This window comes from Bactrocera neohumeralis, unplaced genomic scaffold (genome assembly GCF_024586455.1).
Source record: "Bactrocera neohumeralis isolate Rockhampton unplaced genomic scaffold, APGP_CSIRO_Bneo_wtdbg2-racon-allhic-juicebox.fasta_v2 cluster09, whole genome shotgun sequence".
NCBI lineage: Eukaryota > Metazoa > Arthropoda > Insecta > Diptera > Tephritidae > Bactrocera > Bactrocera neohumeralis.
Window position 1 is genome coordinate 4,888,817 of NW_026089622.1, and position 13,085 is coordinate 4,901,901.

Here is a 13,085-nt window from a genome sequence, read left to right on the forward strand (position 1 = left end):
CGTGGCCTGGACCATAAATCTTTCGCAGAACTTTCACTGGAAAGCTCGCAGCGTCGACTCATCAGTTGTTGTCATCGTCCAAGCCTCCGCACCATATAGCAGGACGCGAATTATGAGTGACTTATAGAGTTTGGTTTTTGTTCGTCGAGAGAGGACTTTCCTTCTCAATTGCCTACTCAGTCCGAAGTAGCACTTGTTGGTAAGAATTATCTTGCTTTGGATTTCCAGGCTGACATTGTTCGTGGTGTTTATAATGGTTCTTAAATAGACTAAACTATCTACAACTTCAAAGTTATGACTGTCAACAGTGAAGTGAGAGTGACATGTTTGTTTGATGACAGCAGATATTTCGTCTTGATCTCGTTCACTGCCAGACCCATTTGCTTTGCTCCCTTGTCCAGTCTGGAGAAAGCAGAACTAACGGTGCATCGGTATACGCCAGCAGCTGTAGTTCCCTTTATACTGAGTTGTTGGCGAGTGCTCTCAGAGAGCAGGAATACAAGCCGAGTAGAAAATCGTTGGATAATCTGTTGCGATTGCAGCTTCTCGACGTCGAACCTTCCTTGTGTTTGTTGACGTGCGTTCTTTTCTGCACAGAGGCGGGTGCGAATCTTGGCTGCAACAATATAGTGGTCCGAGTCGATGTTAAGACTTCGGAGAGCACGCACGTCTAGAACACTGGAGACGTGTCTCCGGTCTATCACAACATGATCGATCTGGTTGGTGGTATTTCGATCCGGAGACAGTCAGGTAGGCTAGTGGCTAGACGTTCATCCACCGGAGTGTCCACGAATCCTACACCAAACTTGCGCTGCTTTATAGGGCCTCTGTAGTAACTGCCACAAAGACCTACTCGCCTCAGTCCTTGTCCCGTTCATCGCATTTCTTAGACGGCGGTGATGTCAGCCTACACTTCAATGAGGACATCAACCAGCTGGGCAGCGGCCCCTTCCCAATTAAGGGACCGGTCATTCCAGGTTCATGCCCTCAAATCTTAGTCTTTATTTCGTTTGCCATGGTCGTCATCAAAAGGGGGATCTCTCATCGAAGGCAGTTGGTAATCCTTCATTGTTACGTGGCGGGTCCCAAACCCAGCGCACAACTCTGTGAAGGGGGCGTTTCGCCTTCTCACTTTAGCTCGCTTTCAAACGGATGTTCTTAGGCTAGCCAGAGGATACTTGGTCAAAGACCGCAAGCCGAGAGCTGCTTGAGCCATTCATAAAAGAATAGTTTCTGGCCACTCCCGAGTGAATGGCGCTCAGAGAACTTACCTCACTTTTTGCCCGCTTTCCCATTGCAGTTGTATGGCCGCACCAACTCGAAGCTAAATAATGACTGCATTACCTTCTCTATCGACCATTTTTTTAGGTTTTAGGTTTAGGATGATGGCCGCCTATAAATGTATAATTATCTATAAATATTTATATATACATATAGGGAAAGAAAGACAAACTTAATATAGTGTCAGCGTAAGGTGCTTCTCCACCTTCAGCTCTGTTTCCTCTGACGACACAGGAAGCAAGCGAGCTTTGCAACGGAATCTGCTTCTCACTTACCACGTCGTCTTTGATGCGGCTTATACTGCCGTGGGATTTTACAGAGAGCACCTTTAATTCCCGCAATAATTGGCTTTGTGCTTGCATCTCCGCACGTTCGGGCATCTGAAATTTAAAGTAATAAATAATTAAAATAATCTTAAAATATAATAATTTTATTTCAATGAACACCTTCTCAGCAGGAGCACTTTCTACAGCTGATAACCGTTTTATAATTTCTTCTTGCCGATATTCTCTTCTTCGAAGGGTGTCTGGAATGTTTTGCAGTACTAACACAGTATCGCCACTTTTATTTGGTTAGAGTTGGGTAGCCATACGCTACGAATGTGGTTCGGCGATACAAAAGCTGTAAAATCTTATTGGGGTTCGTGTCCAATATTGCATATGATTTTCAAATTTAAACATATGCCGAAAATTATTTAGATGCCCGAGTTTTTGAACGCAATCAGTTAAATGTAAAAGACCATGAATAATGAAATTAACTAAATGTCGTCCATAAAAATTACTAAATAACATAAGAAATTGTTTCAACAATTCATTGGCAATGGTGGATTCTACTCTACGAGATTTTTCGCAACTTAGAAGGCGAATACCGGATTGTAGCAAAAGAAAATGATAATGCAAATATATAATTTTTTTACATTAATTTTTGTTAAACAAGCAAAAATTAAAAATCCAAAAATTTATTAAAAAGAAAACAAACAAATAACAAAAAGTGCACACAAATTGTTATTATTAAACATAAACAAATTGTGTACGAAACAAAAAGTAAAAGCAAAAAAAGAAAAATAATCAAACAAACAAAAATGAGTGCTGCTCAGCCTCACCAGCAAGGCCGGTGAGGCGATGTCTCATCATTGCAGCGATCAGCTAAAAGGGCAACTAAGCAAGTGCGGTCAGCAGAAGCAGCAGAGAACAGCAATCGGGCAACAACAAATGCGCTGACAGCAACCAGTATGCAGGTACCAGCAAGCACCTGGACAGCGAAGGAAAACAAAATGCAAGGTGAGAATGTACCAAGCAAAAAAGGGTCGTCTGTTCAGACTGGTATTGATCGCTATATTAACGTAAAAAGGAAATTAAGTCAAATTAAATCAGCGGTCAATACCAAAAATTTCAACCAGGCACGCCAAATGGCAAAAAGCCAGAAATCATAAATAGCAACAGATTTGCCATATTAAGCAATGGTTCAAACGACGATGCGAAGGGTCCCACCACAGTCGTTAATGCCAAACCACCTCCAATGTAGTATTTGCGTGAGCCTAGCAGTAATACTCTTGTTCCGAAATTAAATGAAATAGTAGGTACTAACAATTTTCATATAATGCATTTGAAAAGGGCAATATAGATGAAACAAAAATTCAGTCCTACACTCAAAAAGACTTTATGGAAATCGTTTAATTTTTGTCACATATTATTATTTATTATATAATATTATTATTTATTAATAATACTTTATTAGTATCAACTGAAGAGCTCTAAGGATCTAGTTGCAATTAAGGGTATATAGTCCGCCGTAGACTCTAATGAAATCAAAGAAGCATTGGAGAAATGCGGTTTTGGTATTAAAACTTTTGTAATATACATATTTAATAGAAACAAAGTACCACAGCCAATGTTCAAAATAGAAATGCCTAATCAATTAAAGAAAAAGAAATACATCCGATTTACAATTTAAAAATCTACTCCATCGCAGAATCACCGTTGAGGAACCACATAAGAGAAATGGTCCAGTACAATGTACAAACTGACAAGAGTATGGACACACGAAAGCATATTGCACTCTACGCAGTCTCTGTGTGATGTATGGTGATCTGCATCCTACTTCAAAATGTAGACTTAAAAAAGAGGATTTAAATTAAAAATGCAGCAAATGTGGAGGAAATCACACTGCTAACTACAGGGGTTGTCCTGTATATAAAGATTTGAAATCGAAGTTGTCACAGGACATTCAAGCACGTCGTAACCAAATGTTGAGTATTCCTCCTAATGAAAATATTGAAATCCTCGTCCATATTTCAAAACCAGTAAATCCTAAAGACAATGCTACACAAGGGAGCTATGCAAACTTGGTGAAAGGCAATACTGTACAAATGCAATTGCCCCAAAACCAACCAAATGGAATCGTTGAAACTATGATTTTCAATTTTACTCATTTTATGGCTTCAATGCAAAATATGATTCAAGAAATAATCACATCACAAAACCAAATGTTGCAAACTTTTTTAAGTAAAAAATGAGTGTATTGAACGTTTGTTTATGGAATGCTAACGGTGTTAACCAACATAAACTAGAACTTATTAGATTTCAGGATGAAAATAATTTTGATGTAATGCTATTGTCAGAAACTCATCTTACGAACAAAAACAATTTCTTTATGCCGGGATTTAGACTCTATGTTACAAACCACCCAGATGGAAAGGCACATGGAGGAACAGCAGTGTTGGTTAGAAAACGGTTAAGTCACCACGCATTAGAATCTTATGCCACAGCGCAATTACAAGCTACAACAATAACTATAAAAAATCGTATATACGTAAATTAAAAAAAGCGCTTAAACGGAAGGAAGAATTCAACACTGAAATGTATATAAAGAAGCTGTGTCCAAATTCAAGCAAGCAAAACTCCCTTTAGAACGCACAAAAGTCCATGCAGCCACCAACTGACTCCAACATACCTATACGAGACATGAATGGAAATTGGACTCGAAGTGACGAAGAAAATGTTAATTGTTTTGTAAATCACCTAGAAAAGGTATTTCAACCTAATTGCCCAAAGAACAAGTTTGAGTGTTCCAGCTTACCCAACACAGTTAACGAGTCACTCGAGTCTTTTAAGACCTCACCTTCTGAAATTATTAGAATAATAAAGTAACTTAACCCAAAAAAAGTCACCAGGACATGATAATATATAGATATTATAGAAGTGCTCTCTTTGCCCTTCAAAGCAATTCTTAATCTCGAATACTATCCTATCATGGAAAAAGTCGTAGTATATCTTGATATGTACATAAAATTGGGAAAGACTTAACACAGCTGTCTTCATACAGACCAATCAGTCTTCTACCCTGTCTTTCTAAAATATTTAAAAAAGTGTTACTATCAAATATGACTCCTTTACTTCACGAAAATAATATAATACCAACGCACTAATCGGGTTTCGTGAAAAATATAAGTAGCACGATAGAGTAAGTAAATTGCTAACGAAATAGGAAAAGCATTTGAGTACAGAGAGTACTGTTCAGCTATATTTCTAGATGTGGCTCAGGCGTTTGATAAGGTGTGGCATAAAGACCTTTTATATAAGATTAAAAACATTCTACCTTAAAAATTGTATAAAACATTGGAGTCTTATTTAAAAAAGGTGCGTGGAGTCCCTACGCGCGGATGAAGTTATACTTCTTAGTGATATTCCAAGAAATGCATATCATTTTGTATGAAAGAAAACTAGAAAACTTAAATTCACATTTTATAAATTTATTATCTCCCCGAGCATGCATTTGCCAACAAGTCGTCTTTTCGCGACAATGGCAAAAGCTAAAAATCATAAATTGCACCATTTTCTGGTGCTTCTCGCAAAAATCTGCGTCGATATGTATTCACGATCATACGTATTTACTTTACTTATGCCATAGAAATTCTATTGCTACGAATATGGAAATGACAACGAAATAATGCAAATATGCTTATTTCTAAAGGTCATTAATTTCTTTGAAGAAATGAATGATCCTGAGAAGTATAGTCTTAACTTTTCAACGGCCAACGCAGAGCGTTTCAACCAAAAGGAATTCATTCATTAGAATCACCACTCAGAAGTCGTTTTATCCGTTGTAAGCGAATGATTTTCGAAGAAACATCATTTCTAATATCCACACGAGACAAAATTAGAAATGAACTTCTTAAACTTCACGCTGTCAGATAAAACGATATACCTCGTCATGCGGGTCGATTTCCAAAAAATGTAAATGAAGACTAACTACAGAAATAATCCTGCAAAGTATAGCCTTAATTTTTCAACGGCCAACGCAGGGTATTTCAATAAAAGGGCACATAAAATAGTTGAGAATTCGCAGAAATGAAAGACAAAGGAAAGAAAAAGGAGTATAACTTCAATAATGAACAAGCATACAAACATACATATGCGCAGCAGCAGCAAGGAAAGAGGTAACAATCGGCGATCCAATGTATATTTCTTTCATGCATAACCAAACCATAATTAGGACAACGCAATTCAAGTGTCAATGGTGGTGTTGGTGGTAAGCGCTTCAAAAGTGACGACGAGCACGTAGGTTCGAATCCCAACAGAATTTATTTTAAATTGAATATGTCACCAACATAAAATTGAAACATTGTTCTACAAAAACAACAACAGCATAAGCATGGCAACATTGTGTTGTTGGTAGAAAAGCCGAGCTGTGCCGAAAGAAACGAACAAGCGATCGCCGATTGTCACCGCTTCGCTTGCTGCTCGAACATCTTCGCAGACAAGGTTGCGTAGATTCATATTGAGCATGGTTGTGCAACCTGAATCTGTCGCAACCTTTTCCGAACTCGTATAAGAAGTATAACTTGAAAAATAGACAATTTATGGTAAAAGTGGAAGATTTCATATCTGATGAATGACAAAAAAGGGCTGGTGTACCACAGGGGAGTGTTTTAGGCCCAACTCTATACATCATATATACAGCAGATCTTCCAACAGTTAATAATATATTAACTTCAACTTTTGTGGATGACACAGCTTTAGTGATCCGTAACAAATGCCACATAATAGCATAAAGAATATTACCCGAGCACTTAAGGTCTATCGAAGAATGACTAGCCAACTGGCGTATAAATGTAAATGAACAAAAGTGTAGGCATGTTACGATTTCGCTAAGACCGGAAATGTGTCCGGCAGTAAAAATTAACAACATTTTAGTACCCCAAGTGAATGAAGCAACTTATCTTGGTATTCACCTAGAAAGAAGACTTACGTGGAGAAAACATATATCTAGTAAAATAACTTGCATGAAGATAAGAGCTGCAAATTTAAATTGGCTATTAAATAAAAACTCCAAACTTAGCCTAAACAACAAAGTTCTTTATATAAGGCGGTGATAAAGCCGATTTGGATGTATGGCATTCAACTGTGGGGTACGACCTGCGCAACTAATATTGATATAATACAAAGGTTTCAATCAAAAATGCTAAGATCAATCGCGTGTTTACCATGGTACATGCGCAATGAAATATCCATAAAGACTTTGATATTCCTATGGTAAGGAAAGAAGTAGAAGATAGCTGAATTAAATATTTATCTCAACTCCGAGATCACCAAAACCCTTTGGCTAATGCTTTGGTACATTCCTGCGATCAAACACGTCTTAAAAGAAGAGATATGCCCGCGTACTAGGGAGTAACGTATAATCAAAACCGTTCAATCACTTGCTTGAGATTGTCTAGTTTTTAAAAATATTTAAGATTTTATAACTTATTGCTAGGCTTTTAAGCCAAAAAACAGATTCAATAAATAAAATAGATATTGCAAAAAAAAAACAAATTCTTCCGAGCGTGTGACTTTACACCAGTACCAAATGCGCGAGCTGGTGCGTCACAAGCAATAAGCCTAGCACTAAACTCTTTCAAATTCTGGCTCTATCCTACTTTAGCTCCGTTTTCTTGCAAGAACTTTATTTCTTCACAAAATTCCCGATTGTAAAAGGTCTTGTGTTAGGGAAGCCTATTGCATGACCTAAAATTGGTCATAATGTCCTATTGGAACAATTTACAATTTAAGTCCATCTATTCCTACATCTATAGAAACTCTTTCGAGAAGATCAAAATCTGGAAAACTAAAAATATATTGTATACCAAAATACAATAACTCACCCTCAGCTACAGATTTATTCTCCTACCTGCTGACTTGTACCTAAAAGAGTCCCTGCACTTAACGGCAGTACTTTAATACCTGGACTATCTAAGGTTTGTAAAAGGTCCGTTAAACTATATTGGGATATGTTATTTTTAACAGCCCATGTCTTCAATTCCTTTCAAAGCTCTTCACTAACATCTTTGTTCTTTCTTTCTACACAAACGTCAACATCGTCATCATCGAACAAAAATCTGTCATTTTCTCTATCACTACTATACTCCAGTTACTCATCAATAGCTAAACCACCTATTCTTTCCCTACAACTATCTGTTACTTCACAGAATCTGTCAGAAACTGCTGCCCTGCTTGTGGATTTTATATCATCGCTTTCTAATATACTACTATCTTCATTTAATTTGCCAAACTTCGCAACTGTAGCCCTAAAATTTTAATTTTTCTTACAAAAAAGTTTAGAAAATGACCTTTTGTTCATTTTAAGATGTAAAAATAACATGTCTATAATATAATATATTAATAATGTAATATGATATATGTATTTAGGGATTTCACATAGTCTCATAAACTTACAAGTTATAACGATCAGAAAACATAACCGTCAAAGTTGCATTTGCGTAAACTTATTTTAGTATGCAATCCAACAACAAAGTTTTTAAACTAGTATAAAAATTTATGATTTTACAAAGCTTTATAACACGTTGCAAGTAACCCAATAATGTTAATAATGTAATATAATATAATAAAATATTAATGAAATATGAATATATAAAACTCTCTTCGGTGAGAATTGTAAACACAAAATCTAAAAAAATAAAAATTAAATTAATGAACCAAAAAAATTCACACGCAGCAAAATATACTTATAGTTTCACTAACACTACAATTAACCAGTATTATTTATTTGTTTTCACATAATTTTAGCACTGCGCAGACCTAAAGCACGTAACACAAATATTTGTCAACCAACCGCACTGGTCATTTTATTTATTAAATACTATATGTATATATAAACAAATTTTATGTCATCACCATATTTGTCACGATTGGCATCTCTACAATTTATTACAATACACATTCATTTTTATTTGTTCTACTGTATATATTCATTCATTCATTTTTACGTTGAATAACTTCATTTTAAAATGTAAACGGGCAGTCGCATTTTGAATTCAATAAAGAACGGTCATCTGACTCTGTCTTGAAAGACAGACTTCAGAAGTGGGATAGATCTAAATAATTCCACAGTAGTGCAACTGAAAGAATCGTTGAAAAAGTTGAATTTAAAGACTAGCGGCGCAAAAGCCGAGCTAATAAGCCGACTCCAAGATGTAAATTCGGATTTGGTAAAGCAGGTTATGGAGTCAAGTGAAGCATGTGGCGCAGAGTTAGCGTAGGGAAGTGGTGAAGATCAGCATGAGAATGATGAGCCATAGTTGAACAACGATCGAGTAAGGACGCAGTTGGAGGTGCAGGTTAGTGCGTTATGTGGCGCAGTGGAAATGCAAACCTCACAACTGCATACTCTTCGTTCAACAGTTCCGGACATTCGGGCAACAGTGCACCCAGTTACGCAAGCGCAGATACCAACGTCGTTAGCATCATTTGCGTCGCAAGTAGAACGCAATTTATCTTCAGAGCCGTATGTATATGCACAGTCGTATGCATATATGCAACCGTCATCATATCTGCATATGTATGCAGCAACCACCTACGTCGTGCCATCCGAATCAACCGTTCATCATGCAACAACCGTTACCAGTAATTGCGGCACAAGAAATTAATGCGTCAAATGCGCACTTGCTAACAACGCCACAAACAGAAATGCATGAAGAACATAGAGAACGATCAATGCCTTGTTTCAACAAACAAGAGGCAGAGGTTATACACCAAGTGAAATAGCAGCGATTCTGCCTGAGTTGAACCCCATTGATAACACGTACACGCTGTTCTCAGTAGACTGCGGAGAGTGGCTAAGCGATGGGCTGATGCACAGCCAGTATATCGTGAGTGGAGTGATTTTGTAGTTTCTTTTTTGGCAGATTTTCCGTGAGTTAGAAATTCTGCAGACACACATATAAGAATGATGAATACAAAAAGGGGTAAGGGTGAGAAAATTGATGAATTTTATTATAAAATGCTAGCAATAACCGACGAGGTAATATTGACGATATGTCAATAAAACGATACATATATTTTTAATGGGTTAATGAACGATAATTTGAGTTAAGTGCAATGAAGTTTACTAAGTGTTCTGATTTATTACAACCGCTGTTGAATATACCACCGAGCGGGAAGAATAAATTTAAGCCACATGAATTTCAATACAAACAACAGCAAACGCCAGAAGTGGCAAGTAGAGTATCCAAAGGCACTGTAGTCATTGAAGAAGGCATGTGCACAATCATCAAATTAAAAGGGAAGTCTTAGATATATATATATAGATATATATCTTAGTAGGTGCTGAGTTAAGGGTAGGTATGGAGCAAAAGTTAGTTGAAATGGTGAATATATACGCGAATTGTTTCGATGAAAAGTTACCTGAACTGGGTATATCAAGGCGGTTCAGAATGAATATCAAATTAACGTCATCGAAAGCAATATATAAGAAACCATAAAATATTCCAATTCCTAAACAGCGTGTTGTTGAGGAAATCGTAGATGAGTTAATGCAGTTGAGTATTGTGTGTAGATCTGAATCCACATAGGTATGCTTCACCAGTAGCTATGGTGCGTAAGAAAAATGGGAGGAAAGGTTGTGCGTCGATTTCCATGAGTTAAATGCTGTAACTGAAAAACAACCGTGGTTGATGCCGACAGTTGATGGCGTTTTGGCGACACTGTTTGGTAAAAAGTTTTTCACCACGTTGAAACCTTTTACCGCATTTGTAACGCACAATGGCCATTATGAGTTTAATAGAATGCCATTTGGTTTGCGGAATGGTCCGTGTACAATCCAAAAAATGATGACTCAGCTGGTTGCACCGTTGAATAAAGCAGTTGTAAGCTATGTGGATGAGGTGATTATAGCTACTGATACGGAGGAAGAAAACTTATTTTACTTAGAGGAGTTTTTAAAAATTGTTGAATATGCATTGTTTGCTAAGCCTCTCACCCTGCTTACGAAGAAGGACGTAGGTTTCGTTTGGGACTCGACATGTGAAGAGTCATTCCAGCGTTCAATCGAGTTGATAAGTAAAGCCCCAATTTTGACAATCTATGACGTCACGAAGGACCATGATCTCCATACAGACGCATCAAGTATGGGTGTAGACGATATTTTTATGCAACGATATGAGTGTGGAGGGCATGTACGCAATAGGAAAAGAATGGCATGCATACGAGCCGGAAGTGCTCGTTGTGGTTGAGACATGTGAACGCTTCAGAATATTCTTGCTTGGTAAACGTTTTACCATCGATGACGACAGCAAAGATGTCAAAACCTATGATTCCGAAAGTGGCGCGTTGGCTACTACGGCTGTTGGAATACGACTATGACATAATACATCGAGCCGAGTCAGCTCAGTCGTGCACCAATAAGAGAGGACGAACAGATAGAAGACGTATCTAGTAAGATTTTGAGCCTGACAGTTGACGATTGGGTTTGCATCATGCAGAGGAAAGATAGCAAGCTGAATGAAATTATACGCGTAATCGAGGGTAAAGACACTGGCAATCAACGCAGTGACATAAGGAAACGTTTCTGTTTGAAGAATCGCCGATTGTTCCGCTTAATTAAGAATGGGAGTAATTTGTTAGTTGTTCCAAAAGGCATGCGATAGCGGATACTTAAACTCTGCCATGACGACGTGGGTCATTCCGGTGTCAACACTACTTTAAAAAATATCATGCAATATTTTTGGTTTCCGCGCATGAGGAACTTTACAAAGGGCTTTTTCAAGTCGTGTATTGGGTGTTGTTACAGTCGCGAAACGATTCGCAAGGAATGCGAGCTCTATGGCATGGAGGTTCCAAATTTACCGATTCACACTTTACACTTGGATCATGTTGGGCCTTTTGTGAAAATTCGACGTGGTCATGAGTACGTTCTGGTCATCGTGGACGCACTCACCAGGTATTCGGTAATTGTCCCAACTAGATCTACGAAAACCAAACCGGTCGTAGATGCATTGAATGATTTCACTATTTTCTTCAGCTTAACGCAACGAATTGTAACAGATAGAGGTACCGCATTTACGTCCACAGCATTTAGTAACTATTGCGAGGCAAAAACAAGATACAACATATTAAGGAAGCTGTGCGTACACCACGTTCGAATGGTTTGGCAGAACGGGTTAATCAAGCAGTATTGGCGTTTTTGAGAGCATCGACCAGTGAGGCGAAATATTGGGATACACATGTTCGTATGCTGCAATGGTCCTTAAATACTAAGGTAAACGCGGCAACGAAATTTGCGCCGATTAATTTGGTATACGACTTTCCCTTACGCGATTTAAGTGGTACTAGCAAAGATCCAGAACGAAGAGGAACATCTGCAAATGAATGGTCGACGAAGTGAAGCTATACAAAACATCAAATTGGCACGAGTCAAGTGGAAAGCCATGCTGCGAACGCAACGTCACTACAGTCAAATTGCAACATCCGACAAGATGAAACCGAAATAGACGATGATGGTGATCCTGAAGATGCTCATAATGACGAATAACTCGGGACGAGTTACTGTCAGGAGAGGCCGAGCTGTCACCACCATATTTGTCACGATTAGTTTGTTGAATAAGTTCATTTTAAAATGTAAGCGGGCAGTCGCATTTTGAATTCAATAAAGAACGGTCATCTGACTCTGTCTTGAAGGACAATTATACATAATTTCATAAAACTCATCAAACAAAATTGATCTTCTGCTGTAGATGAATTGAGAATTTTTAAAGAGGGATATAGGAATTAATTAAATGAATTTACAAATAGTTTCAAAGTGTTCCTTATCTTTTTTCGCTTTAGATATTGATATTCAAAGCTACAATGGAATAAAATTATTAATTTGAAATATATTTAGAATATGCAAATTCCTGCACTTACCTTTCTTCACGCTAGAATTGCAAATGGCTCGCAATTTTCCCTCGTTTTTTATTTCCCTTTGAATATCCCAATCATTAGCCCTATTGACACTTATGTTTTCTCTTTCGCACTCATTCAATAAGAACAAGAAATGAGATAACCACATTATCTACACTTTACATTCTACTTGTGAAATTCGAAATGCATTAACCCTAACATGGTTATTTCGACCATGGCTTAGCATGTTTCTAAGGATTTTAGACGACTTTATTCCGATCGCGTAAAGGTTAAAAAACAAAAGAACCCACACGTGTGCGTCGGTGTTAGTAATTTAAGAAAATATGTGTAATTGTCTTCAAACGTATTCAAAACGTGGTTAGGGCTGGACTGGCTGGCAGGGATGGGGTTGTTTTTAAGTGTACAATTCAATATATGTGTGTGAGTTTAATGTTATCTGAAGTGGTGAACACATAGAGCGCGACAGACTGCAGCAGCACGACAGTGAACTGAAAACGTCGTTGTTCATCTTACTACACGTACATTTTGAGAAGCACCAACAACACAATGGCCGGCATGTACACAAAACAACGCAGTTGTCCATTTTGTATGTACACAATTTCGTTGTGGCCATACTAATTCCTTTCA

At 37.7% G+C, this 13,085-nt stretch overlaps 1 pseudogene; it reads right to left on the reverse strand.

Moving 5' to 3' along the window:
* Positions 1 to 5,359: 5,359 nt before the first annotated feature.
* On the reverse strand, positions 5,360 to 5,562 carry LOC126764739 (small nucleolar RNA U3; annotated as a pseudogene).
* Positions 5,563 to 13,085: the final 7,523 nt, after the last annotated feature.